Consider the following 13,657-nt stretch of genomic DNA (forward strand, 5'->3'; position numbering starts at 1 on the left):
GATGGGGACGGTTAGAACCTTCCCCAAAAGGGCAACAGAGAGCAATAATGGCTCCCCAGACGTTTTACTTTTTCCCTGCCCCATATAATGGCTCTGGAAGCAGCCAATAGACAAGCAACAATACCTTTTTTTTACTGGCCACAGTGAAATACAAGCCAACCAAGGCTAACCAGGCTCCATAGTCAAAGCCCAAGTCCAGTCAAAGCCTTCTTTTAGTTTAAACTAGGCTGGGGAAGAGTTCAAACTTTTCAGAAAGGAAAACAGAGAGCAATAAGAATTTCACAGAGGTTTTACTCCTTCCCTGCCCCATATGATGGCTCTGAGTACAGCCAATTGCCAAGCAACAAGACCTTATAATACTGGCCATGGTGAAATACCAGCCAATCAAGCGTAACCAGTCTCCCTAATTAAAGTCCAGGTCCAGTCAAAACCTTTTTTTAATTTAAAGCAGTCATCTCCAAACCTTATAAACAAAGGGCCAGTTTGCTGTTCTTCAGACTTTAGGGAGGCTTCATTGTGGTCAGTGGGAGTAAAAAAATGACACAGCTCCTATGGTCAGTAGGAGAAGGAATAGTGCCCCAACATTGGTATCAGTGGGAGGAACAGTGCCCCATATTTGCTGTCAATGGAAGAACTAGTGCCCCATATTTGCTGGTAATCAAAGGACTAGTGCCCCATTTTTGGTGACAATGGACTGAATAATGCACCATCACCGGTGTCAGCAGGAGGATTAGTGCCCCACTGTTGGTCTCAGTGGAGGGAATGGTTCCTTGTATATCAGTAGGAAGAATATGACCTCATATCAGCGGGAGGAACAGTACCCTGCGGACCGGAGCAAAAGGTCACATCTAGCCCACGGATTTGGAGATCACTGGTTTAAAGTATGGTGGGGAAGGGTTAGAGTCTTCCCAACAGGGAGAACAATAAAAACTTCACAGAGGTTCCACTTCTTTGCCAATCTACTGAAAATGTGTTTTTATTACTTTCTGTGAAACTATTGGAGGTTATCCCATTGGTTCCTGTTCCAATGACCAAATAAAAAGTAGGAGGTAAATCTCCTCAGAGAGGACAGGGCATTAGTGGCCTCATACATTTAAATGGACCACGTTTGGTGGCAGTACTGCCCACCAAATTTGACCATCGGTTTAATTTTTGCAATGCCTGTGAAGCAAAGCAATACAGCCATAGCATGTTTACAGCTATTAGCAGTTGCATGTCCTTCTTTGGGGGGGGGTCAGGGTAGATAAAACTGTAGCTTAACCACCTGCTTTTACTACCCCCCGGATGCCTGTGTAAACAAGCCTTACAGTCTGTTTTCTTTATCAGCCATACTCTGAATAGAAAAGCCTGTCTCCTCCCAGCAGTGGGGAAGCAGTGGTCTCTCTGCACAGGTCTATCCCACCCTTAGCTGATTTAGAGCCATGGCTCTTCATCTAGTAGAGAACATGACCTGATTGCAGAGCTATTGGTCCGACTCAGTTGGGGGGGTGTCAGACCTTTGGTAACTAACTTCTGCTTCCCCACAGAAAACAATGGTCCCACTCTGCTGCTGATGCTGCTGGCAGGGCACAAACTTTTCTACTAGGCTGTGGCTGCTTTATAAAAAAATGAACTGTAAGACATTAGCCAAGTCAGTTAGTCAAAACCCTAAGAGTGGCTATAGCAAAAGGCTCCATTGCCCTTTTTACTCGCTTTTATAGATGAGGCCCATGGTTTGGGAATTACTGTCGGCTGTGACTCATATTTTTTAATTCCCAGATCTCTCTTGTTTCTCTAATCCAGCCTGCAGGCAAAGGCTTTGTTCCTCGAGGACTGTAAAACATTACTGCGGTTTGAATTTACAGCTCGTGTCAGTGGAAGCAACTAATGCTTCTCCTCAGATTCATTAATTGCTTACAAGAATATTAATATTGTCTGTGACCTGACTTTGCATCCTCGAAGAGCATCATGGGTGTTCAGCATGTGTTTCTCATATTGACTGGTATAGGTTCAAGACGGATGGGTTTTATAACGCATGGCAAATATCTGATTGGTGGACAGAGCAGAAAGGTTCAACTTCTTTGTGTTGCCTCTACTAAACATAAAGTAATACAGTTCTGGCCTGCACTCCATACCAGTGTAACTTGATGGTGCTTGTAGGAATAACGGATGGTGCCAAGCGATACCACAATAGCAGGAAAAAATTCACCAACACCCACTTTGTAAATCCAAAATAATTATGTTTTATTCACAATGCGTCACATATAGCCAACTTTTCGGATCCTCTCAGGGTCCCTTCCTCAAGGGACATGGGGGTGGTCACTGTCTCACCTTGAGGAAGGGACTCTGTGAGGCCCCAAAACTTGGATCAAATACCTGACCCATCTGACGCAATGTGAATAAACCATCTGCAGCCTTTCTTAACCTTTTCAACACAAAGGAACCATTGAAATAACTTTCTGGTCTCTGAGAATCCCTAGTAGAAATTACTATATCTACAAGTCACAATATATTAGTGTGATAGTCAGTGGGAAGAATGCTCCTTACACTTGTGGTCATTGGGAAGAATGACCCCTCTACAGATAGCTAAAAAGATTGATGGTATCTCTCATTGCTCATGAAACTCCTAACAACCTCTGGAGAAACCCTAAGGTTCCATGGCTGAGAAGCCCTGATCTACAAAGATCTAAAAAGGTGGCTGGTGGCTTCTTTTCTTCTATTATATTCCTACTAACTTGATATAAGTAAAGAGGAGAGGAGAGGTTCTATGCCACTGTCTCTATTGAGTGAAGCCCATGCTGAAACTATGCAGGCACCCTCCAGAAGGAAATCAATCTGCTAATTGCTTAAGAAACCCCTAAGTTGGAAGAGGCTGGCCTATAGGTTCCAATAATGAAATTAGTCATGTAGACTTGGTATAGATGTAGAAAAGTCCGGGACTGTGTTTACCATAACAGGGCCAGTGTCCACGGCAGCAGAATTAGAGAAGCCTCAGTTTTAAGGTGTTTAAATAGCCAAAACCTTTTAGATTTGGACAGAAGAGGGAAGGAGAAAAATGTAGTGCTTTATGTTTGGGGCCTGTATCTCATTGGGGTGGGGGGATCTCCCTTTACTTCCAGTCCTGGAGATGAAAGAGAGCATACGAGGAAATTTCCACAAAGTGAGCAGAATCCCTTCTAAGACAATTGCTATTGGAACAGATGTCTCTACAGAAAGCTTTAACCTCTCTTCTTGTTCTGGAGACAATTGCAACATTTTGGATTTCTTGAACCATAGTCGCAAGAACAAATCCAGACAATGAAACTCCCAACAGGAACACAAAAAGAAATACACAAAAAGAAATCCTAGTGTAGTTTAGGCTGTTAGGTAAATTTAGGTAGCTCCTCTGTAATCAGTGGAGCAGGGGGTTGATTGGTTAGAGCTACTCAGTGTCCCCCAGGCTCCTGCTCTGTTTACTTCTCCCTGTATTCTACAGGACTCTAGAAATATAACGGGAGGAAGAATAGAGTAGGTAGCCTGACTATTTATGGGATGCCAGACAATCCCTGGGGATGTGTGCCCAGTAGGTGGTTGGAGAGCCAATGAATAGTCTGAGGCCTGAGACAGGGGGCAGTGATCCTGGCTCCAGTCCTCCTGGAGGAGACCCCTGGTGCAGGAGTGCTAGAGAAACCTTTGTGAAGACATCTAAGTCCCAGTTAGACTTAGTAGTGGGGCTTATTCTCAAGTTCAAGTCCAGGGATCAAGTTGAGTCTGGAGAAGCTCACTGGAGAAAGAAAGGAGTTAGTTGGTGGGAAAGAGTCCAGCTGTCCTATGGTGGTGTGAGTCCACATCCACCTCACTAGGGAGAGCCTGGTGGATATTGGCAGGAGGCAACTGATGATTCTGTGGCTAAGTGGGTACATGACCCCAGTGCTGAAGAATAGTGACTGTGTGTAGCTTTTAACTCTGGGAGGAGTACAGGTCACCAACAGCATAAGAGATTCTGAGGGACATTTAATTTTGTGCAGCACAGCCAGAAGTAAGGCGTTCTCACGTTGTTCTACAGTTTAATGGGTTATCCCATGCTCCCTCTCCCTATCCAAGTTCATTGTTCCAAAAAAAGAAACCCCTAGACTGTTCTTTGGAACCAGTGGAAGAGTGCAGGAAATGCCGTGTGCCTGTCTGTGTGCACGCTAAAGTGGAATAGAACCAAAATTCACCAACGGCTCCTTTGGGGTTACGCTACAGGTCTTGTAAGAGTTCTAATCCTCCCCATCATTCTAATTCAAAACTATCCATCTAAACCAAAAATAAAACAAAAAGGTTTGGGCTTTACATACACTTAAACCTTTTGTGATAATTATTTTTATTATTTTCTTTTCTTCTACTGACATTTAATAAGACTCATGGCCACTCATTAAAATTAGAAGAAAAGAGGTTTAACCTTAAACTACATAGAGGGTTCTTTTCTTCTACTGACATTTAATAAGACTCATGGCCACTCATTAAAATTAGAAGAAAAGAGGTTTAACCTTAAACTACATAGAGGGTTCTTTACTGTAAGAGCGGCAAGGATATGGAATTCCCTTCCACAGGCGGTGGTCTCAGCGGGGAGCATCGATAGTTTCAAGAAACTATTAGATAAGCACCTGAATGACCGCAACATACAAGGATGTATAATGTAATACTGACACATAATCACACATAGGTTGGACTTGATGGACTTGTGTCTTTTTTCAACCTCACCTACTATGTAACTATGTAACTCGCCCCTATGCACATTTGTAGCAACATTCTGCAAGAATATTTCAGGGGGATAGAGTGCAGAAGACCCACTACAGTTCAATAAACATAAAACCATCTCTCCTTTCTCATGTTTGTTGGTCTATACAGGGGGTCTCCAAACTTTCTAAAGAAAGGGCCAGTTTACTGTCCTTCAGACTTTTAGGAGAGCCAGACTGGGCCCAGTCGGAGAAACCAATGCTTGAACTTTGGTATGGTCTTTGGGGAGAAATAGTTGGTGTCAGTGGGATGAATAGTCCCTCGTTGTTGGTGTCAGTGGAAGGAATAGTACCCCAATATTTGGTGTCAGTGGAAGGAATAGTGCCCCATTGTTGGTGTCAGTGGAAGGAATAGTGCCCCAATATTTGGTGTCAGTGGAAGGAATAGTGCCCCATTGCTTGTGTAAGTGGAAGGAATAGTGCCCGATTGTCGGTGTCAGTGGCAGGAATTATGCTTCATTGATGGTGTATACTTGTAAAGCACCACATTTTTTTTCAAAATAATAACATGACACAATGGCGTATCTTGTTCAAAAGGGGCATCATTCAGGTTTGCCTGGAGTGTTATGATGGAAGGGATTGATTAGGGGTGGATGGCGCTACCTTATCTGGGTATCTTGACTTATAATTTAATGAACCTCAAAAGGAACCAGGTACTAGTATAATAATAATAAATGCACCCCTTTATCCCTCATTAGGTAGTGGATCTAGATGTCCCCCGTTACCTGAGTGGACTGTGCTAGCAAATCAGTCTCATACCTATATACAGGTGTACACCATGTGATTAATCAACACAAATTAATTAAGTGACAATTGATAAAAAAATCACTAGTGGCAACCAAACAAACCAAAAATAAAGTTAAAGTTAAATAAAATACCACGGTACGAACTTATATTAATCCCCAAATGTGTCCAAATGTGCTTATAAGCAAAAATGTGAATATGAATAGTCCCAACATTAGACATATAGTGCAGGATTGCTCATTAGATAATATAGAACTGATGGAAAAATAATGGAAATTAGTGAACAACTTAGTGGAAAAAAATTTTTTTTGATAAAAAAATATATAGTGTAAAAAGTGAAATAAAGTCCAATAGCAGGAAGTAAAAACGTCTGTAATCGGTGACTTTCGTGAAACCAGCTGATCAAATCCAGTGACTTGCGGTGCTCCCCCTCAAAGATCCCCACTCACCAGCTCCCTGCACCCCTGCAGGGGTAGTAGGCATGTAATAGTAGGCAGCAATAAGATGTATATGGGTCATCAGGGTCCACCGCTCCAGCTGTAAGGTATCCTTCAGTGTATCCTCATAGAGAAGAAACAGGGCTCCATAGTGTGATACTTTTTTTTAAAAAAATTTTTATTTATCACAACAGTACAAAAATAAAAATAAACCAGGTGAATAAAAAGTTCAAAAACCAAGCCAAACAGTCACACAGCATGTAAGCTGTTTCGTATGGAGAGTGCAGGCCGTCTAGAACCGTCAGCTGAGCGGCGTGCGCCTCAGCTGCGTTCCACACTCTCCTACTTCCGCGTGTGACGTCAGTGCGTAGCTCCGCCTTACGCGTTTCGTCATCGACGTTATCAAAGGCGCAGCTAGCGTACCTCGTCCTATGTTATTTAAAGACAAGCAGTGTATGTGTTCCTCCCACTCTCCTCCCCTGGGTGTACTCATAGTCTCATGTCGCCTCCCAGAGCAAATCATTGTAGGGCGGAGAGGAGATCCAATTGCCATATATGGGAGCCTGAACTTATATCTCCGCTTGTCATTAAAAAAGCAGACTTAACAGCATGATCCTTAACAGCATAGATAGTAATGTGCTCAATTGACCTCTCAGAATGACTAAACGATACCAACTCCTGCTCCAAGCTATTTATATGCAGAGATAAGAGGGGGAATAAGATGAACCATACGTTGGGTAAACCTAGTGGTAGCCCGATATATTACCACTCTATCCATAGTGTTGATGACATGATAATCCCTAGCCTTACGGGATATCAAAATTAAAGAGTGTTCCAGCCCCCCACTACTAGCCCCCTAGGGGATTATATTCATCAATTATTACTGCATAAGCTGGATTAAGGAATAGGTATCGGCATAGTAAAAACAAAACATATACATGTATAAAAATAATTTAATCAATAAAATTAAAATTAAAAATTAATTAAAAATGAATTAATAAAATTATATATATAAACATTAGAAATAATTAAGAATTAGGATTTTTTTAAAAAGGAAGCAATATAACACATAGTGGACCCCTGTGTTCATATGATGGAATAGTATACGTGCTCATGCATGATGATGTTATATATTCTGGCAAACCACCCATCAGTAGCCCCTCAAGTGTATGTACACCCCCTCATGACCCCTCTCAGGGTCAATACCACATATGGGGGCTCCACATGTATACCCCTGACCATAGGTACCCATGTCAGACAAAATACCTTGGGGGTCTGTGTACCCCCAGGCTGTATGGTATAGGGAAAAAGCCCCACATAAAAGGTCTTAGGTATGTCCTACATAGAACAGGGGGGCCTGATGGGGCACCTGAGGGGTGCCACTACCAGAATCAATATTAATTTTAGGATCAATATTAATTGATCCCCCCAAAGGGCTTTTCATGTGGTAAAAACAGGTCCATAGCTAAGGGTTAGCTATAAAACAGTTCAGATCTATATCCAGATTTAACCCCCTCGGGGCCAGGGATTGTAAGCGGTAGATCCATTCGGTTTCATTTTGGGAGATCAGAGTGAGTCTGTTGTTTCCTCTCCAATGATCTTCCACATGATCTATACCATAAAACACAAGCCCTGTGGGGTCTCTCTGGTGCACCTCATCAAAATGTCTAGACAAGTGGTGTTTAGGGAACCCCTTCTTTATATTATTAATATGTTCCCTAATTCTGACTGCCAGGGGGCGGGTGGTTCTGCCCACGTATTGAAGGTGACAGGGACATTCTATAATGTACGTGACGTAAGTACTCTGGCATGTGATTAGTTTCCTGATTTTGTATTGTTTGTGGTCAACTGTAGATTTGAATGTTTCTCTCTTCCTGGGTTGTGGTTTGCTGACCCTACATGCTAGGCACCTACGGCATTTATAGAACCCTTTTAGGCCTGTGCTAATTTTTACTTGCTTCGGGGGGTCTACAGCATTATGTACTAGAAAATTACGAAGATTAGGTGCTCTCCTGTAGACAAATTTGGGTTTTCTAGGGAGAATTTTTGATAGAACTCTATCCTCTTGTAGGATAGGCCAATACCTGTGGATAATCCGTTCAACGTCCTTGTATTGATTATTGTACCCTGTGATGAACAGAATCTCTCCTTGTTCGTTTTTCTTCTTCCTTGTACTTTTAAACAGGGTCTTTCTGTCTATCTTCATAATATCCGATTTCAGTTTTGATAGAGTGTTGGCTGCATATCCTTTTTCTTGGAACCTCTGGATAAGCACATCTGCTTGTTTATCAAAATCCGCAAGTAAGTCACAGTTCCTGCGGAGCCGCATTAGTTGGCCCTTCGGGATATTTCCCTTCCACCTCGGGTGGTGGCAGCTGGAATTGGGTATATACCCATTGCGGTCCGTTTCTTTAAAAAAGGTGCAGGTACACAGAGATGTACCTGTCTTAAAGATTTCTAAATCAAGATACTCAATCTTCTCAAGGTTCCATTTTCCTGTAAAGGTGATTCCATATTTGTTAATGTTCAATTGTCGAAGGAATTCCTCAAATGTATCCGGTGTTCCGTCCCATAGGATGATCAAGTCATCAATGTAGCGCCTGTACAGCTTGATTTGGGGGATTTGCTGGTTGTAAATGCACTCCTCCTCCCACATATCCAAGAAGAGGTTTGCTACACTGGGGGCATAACGTGCCCCCATGGCTACACCTTTAGTTTGTACATAGTAGTTGTTACTGTACCAAAAATAGATACATTCCATTGCCATCTTCAGCCCCTCCAGGATGTAGTTAATCTGCTGCTGCTTCATCCCTGTTTTTTCATGCAGCGCCTTCTCTACTCCAGCCAGCCCGTCTTTCTGTACAATGCTGGTGTACAGTGAGTTAACGTCTATGGTTGCTAGGACCCAATTCCCTCCAACTTGAATTTCCTGCAGTTCCTGAATGAGCTGTTGGCTATCCCGTAGGTAGGATTTCCCTTTTTGGACTATTGGTTTAAGGTATTTGTCCAGGTATTCCCCTAACCTCGAGAATATGGAATTGATCCCACTTATTATGGGCCTGCCTGGTGGCTTATGCAATCTTTTATGTATTTTTGGTGTGTAGTACATGACTGGAGTCTTGGTGGACCTTGAGAACAGATATTCAGCCTCTTTTAGATTTAGTATCCCTAGTTTCTTCCCCTTATCAATGAAGGTCTTCAGTTTCCTTTGGTACTTTTTCTTAGGATTGCTCCTTAATCTCTGGTAGGTGTTCTCTACCTTTAGTAGATTCTCCATCTCATCCTGGTAGTCCTTCTTGTTCAGAGGATAGAGTTCTATCAAAAATTCTCCCTAGAAAACCCAAATTTGTCTACAGGAGAGCACCTAATCTTCGTAATTTTCTAGTACATAATGCTGTAGACCCCCCGAAGCAAGTAAAAATTAGCACAGGCCTAAAAGGGTTCTATAAATGCCGTAGGTGCCTAGCATGTAGGGTCAGCAAACCACAACCCAGGAAGAGAGAAACATTCAAATCTACAGTTGACCACAAACAATACAAAATCAGGAAACTAATCACATGCCAGAGTACTTACGTCACGTACATTATAGAATGTCCCTGTCACCTTCAATACGTGGGCAGAACCACCCGCCCCCTGGCAGTCAGAATTAGGGAACATATTAATAATATAAAGAAGGGGTTCCCTAAACACCACTTGTCTAGACATTTTGATGAGGTGCACCAGAGAGACCCCACAGGGCTTGTGTTTTATGGTATAGATCATGTGGAAGATCATTGGAGAGGAAACAACAAACTCACTCTGATCTCCCAAAATGAAACCGAATGGATCTACCGCTTACAATCCCTGGCCCCGAGGGGGTTAAATCTGGATATAGATCTGAACTGTTTTATAGCTAACCCTTAGCTATGGACCTGTTTTTACCATATGAAAAGCCCTTTGGGGGGATCAATTAATATTGATCCTAAAATTAATATTGATTCTGGTAGTGGCACCCCTCAGGTGCCCCATCAGGCCCCCCTGTTCTATGTAGGACATACCTAAGACCTTTTATGTGGGGCTTTTTCCCTATACCATACAGCCTGGGGGTACACAGGCCCCCAAGGTATTTTGTCTGACATGGGTACCTATGGTCAGGGGTATACATGTGGAGCCCCCATATGTGGTATTGACCCTGAGAGGGGTCATGAGGGGGTGTACATACACTTGAGGGGCTACTGATGGGTGGTTTGCCAGAATATATAACATCATCATGCATGAGCACGTATACTATTCCATCATATGAACACAGGGGTCCACTATGTGTTATATTGCTTCCTTTTTAAAAAAATCCTAATTCTTAATTATTTCTAATGTTTATATATATAATTTTATTAATTCATTTTTAATTAATTTTTAATTTTAATTTTATTGATTAAATTATTTTTATACATGTATATGTTTTGTTTTTACTATGCCGATACCTATTCCTTAATCCAGCTTATGCAGTAATAATTGATGAATATAATCCCCTAAGGGGCTAGTAGTGGGGGGCTGGAACACTCTTTAATTTTGATATCCCGTAAGGCTAGGGATTATCATGTCATCAACACTATGGATAGAGTGGTAATATATCGGGCTACCACTAGGTTTACCCAACGTATGGTTCATCTTATTCCCCCTCTTATCTCTGCATATAAATAGCTTGGAGCAGGAGTTGGTATCGTTTAGTCATTCTGAGAGGTCAATTGAGCACATTACTATCTATGCTGTTAAGGATCATGCTGTTAAGTCTGCTTTTTTAATGACAAGCGGAGATATAAGTTCAGGCTCCCATATATGGCAATTGGATCTCCTCTCCGCCCTACAATGATTTGCTCTGGGAGGCGACATGAGACTATGAGTACACCCAGGGGAGGAGAGTGGGAGGAACACATACACTGCTTGTCTTTAAATAACATAGGACGAGGTACGCTAGCTGCGCCTTTGATAACGTCGATGATGAAACGCGTAAGGCGGAGCTACGCACTGACGTCACACGCGGAAGTAGGAGAGTGTGGAACGCAGCTGAGGCGCACGCCGCGCAGCTGACGGTTCTAGACGGCCTGCACTCTCCATACGAAACAGCTTACACGCTGTGTGACTGTTTGGCTTGGTTTTTGAACTTTTTATTCACCTGGTTTATTTTTATTTTTGTACTGTTGTGATAAATAAAAAAAATTTTTAAAAAAGTATCACACTATGGAGCCCTGTTTCTTCTCTATGAGGATACACTGAAGGATACCTTACAGCTGGAGCGGTGGACCCTGATGACCCATATACATCTTATTGCTGCCTACTATTACATGCCTACTACCCCTGCAGGGGTGCAGGGAGCTGGTGAGTGGGGATCTTTGAGGGGGAGCACCGCAAGTCACTGGATTTGATCAGCTGGTTTCACGAAAGTCACCGATTACAGACGTTTTTACTTCCTGCTATTGGACTTTATTTCACTTTTTACACTATATATTTTTTTATCAAAAAAATTTTTTTTTTCCACTAAGTTGTTCACTAATTTCCATTATTTTTCCATCAGTTCTATATTATCTAATGAGCAATCCTGCACTATATGTCTAATGTTGGGACTATTCATATTCACATTTTTGCTTATAAGCACATTTGGACACATTTGGGGATTAATATAAGTTCGTACCGTGGTATTTTATTTAACTTTAACTTTATTTTTGGTTTGTTTGGTTGCCACTAGTGATTTTTTTATCAATTGTCACTTAATTAATTTGTGCTGATTAATCACATGGTGTACACCTGTATATAGATATGAGACTGATTTGCTAGCACAGTCCACTCAGGTAACAGGGGACTTCTAGATCCACTACCTAATGAGGGATAAAGGGGTGCATTTATTATTATTATACTAGTACCTGGTTCCTTTTGAGGTTCATTAAATTATAAGTCAAGATACCCAGATAAGGTAGCGCCATCCACCCCTAATCAATCCCTTCCACTATTCAACTCACCCCTTCGGGGGTAAGTGCAAGGGGAGGCTGCAAGCCTCTAGGTCCGTGAGCGCGGAAACCCTTTCCTTATTTTTATGGAGTGTTATGATGTCTGTTTTTTTTTTTTTTAACAGTTACAGCCCTAGAAAAAGTTAATTAGTATTTCTATAGCACTTTTCACTCTGGAGTGAGGCAGTCATCTTGGGCACACTCAATTGAGCCAACTAACCTACCAGTATGTTTTCTGGAATGTGGGAGGAAACCCATGACAGGAAAAATATGTAAACTCCATGCAGGTAGTGTCCTGGTCAGTATTTAAACCAAGGACTTCAGTGCTGCAAAGTAGAAGTAAAAACTAAGCCACTGTTCTGCCCTGACCTACAACACATTTAAAGATTGCAGATCCATAACTCATAGATCATACCAGACCCACTTAGAGCCATAATAGACTATAGAAAAGGTTTACTAGCTCAATAGTTGTTGACAATTGTCCTTGTAAAGGTCCCTTTACTTGCAATAATCTCTAAAGCTCCCTAAGTTTTAAAGCCAGTTGAAATACAAATTTCAGCTTGCTGCTTTTTCGCTCAGTAATAATATCCAGGAAGTTTGAGAAAAGAGATAATCTTAGACTATATAAAACTGGATGAGGTCCAAACGCAATATACAAGCCATCAGTAACAAGACGAGACACAAAAGCTTTTGTGAAATTTAAATGTCACGGAGGTTCCGAAAATCCATACCTCTTTTGCTTTTGGCTGTGGTGGTTCAGGGTTTCATCCAGTCTTGGCATCATCCAGGGTCACCATCTACTTCCTGGACTGAGATGATAATCATGAAATTCCTGTTGTTGTAGGGTTTTTGGTAGTGTTCACAAATGACACAGATCAGCATCTGCTGTGGCCTCTCACCTTGTAAAAGAAACAAAGGGGGGAGGCGCCTCTAAGTGTAGTATTAAAACAATATCATTTATTGCACAAGATTAAAAACACTTACAAGATATAAGTGGGAGTCATGCTCATCATAAGTATGTAGTCCTGGCAGTTCTACTGCATCCCACAGGCTCCTCGCATGATCTGGGTAGCTGGCAAAGGTTCTGGTGTGATGTTGTGCTTGCCTTGTGACTTGCTACAAAGTTACAATGTACAGTTATGCCGCGTACACACGATCGCACATTCCGACAACAAAATCCATGTTTTTTTTCCGACGGATGTTGGCTCAAACTTGTCTTGCATACACACGGTCACACAAATCTTGTTGGAGATTCCGAATGTCAAGAACACGTACGACGAGCCAAGAAATATGAAGTTCAATAGCCAATGCGGCTCTTCTGCTTGATTCCGAGCATGCGTGGAATTTTGTGCGTAGGAATTGTGTACACACGATCGGAATTTCCAACAACGAATTTTGTTGTTGGAAAATTTGAGATCCAGATCTCAAGTTTTGTTTGTCAGAAATTCCAATGCAAAATGTCCAATGGAGCCTACACAATTTCCGACAACAAGATCCCATCGAACGTTTCCCATCGGAAAATCCGACCGTGTGTTACGCGGCATAAGAGTGATCACATGGGGAGAGGAGACTTGAGAAATGCTTTCTGCTGCCTGCAGTAGACTGATGGCATCACCTCAGCCTAGGCGAAGTCGCTCAAATGCATTTTAGTGGTAAAAGACAGAGCTTTTCAAACAATAATACTGCTGTTGTATACAGTAATATGTCAGCTTTGGAGTGAGTGTTGAACAGTGCCCGGTACAAAGGTTTATAACAC

At 42.0% G+C, this 13,657-nt stretch overlaps 1 long non-coding RNA gene across 1 annotated transcript in view; it reads right to left on the reverse strand.

The window, feature by feature from the left end:
• LOC141116732 (uncharacterized) overlaps positions 1 to 12,801 on the reverse strand; it is a 58,374-nt gene extending 45,573 nt beyond the window's left edge. The window contains exon 1 of the long non-coding RNA XR_012237050.1: positions 12,633 to 12,801. This is a non-coding gene — a long non-coding RNA (uncharacterized lncRNA). The remainder of the gene's footprint in view (positions 1 to 12,632) is intronic.
• Between the last annotated feature and the right edge of the window lie 856 nt (positions 12,802 to 13,657).

Source organism: Aquarana catesbeiana, linkage group LG13 (genome assembly GCF_042186555.1).
Source record: "Aquarana catesbeiana isolate 2022-GZ linkage group LG13, ASM4218655v1, whole genome shotgun sequence".
In the NCBI taxonomy this organism is placed as follows: domain Eukaryota; kingdom Metazoa; phylum Chordata; class Amphibia; order Anura; family Ranidae; genus Aquarana; species Aquarana catesbeiana.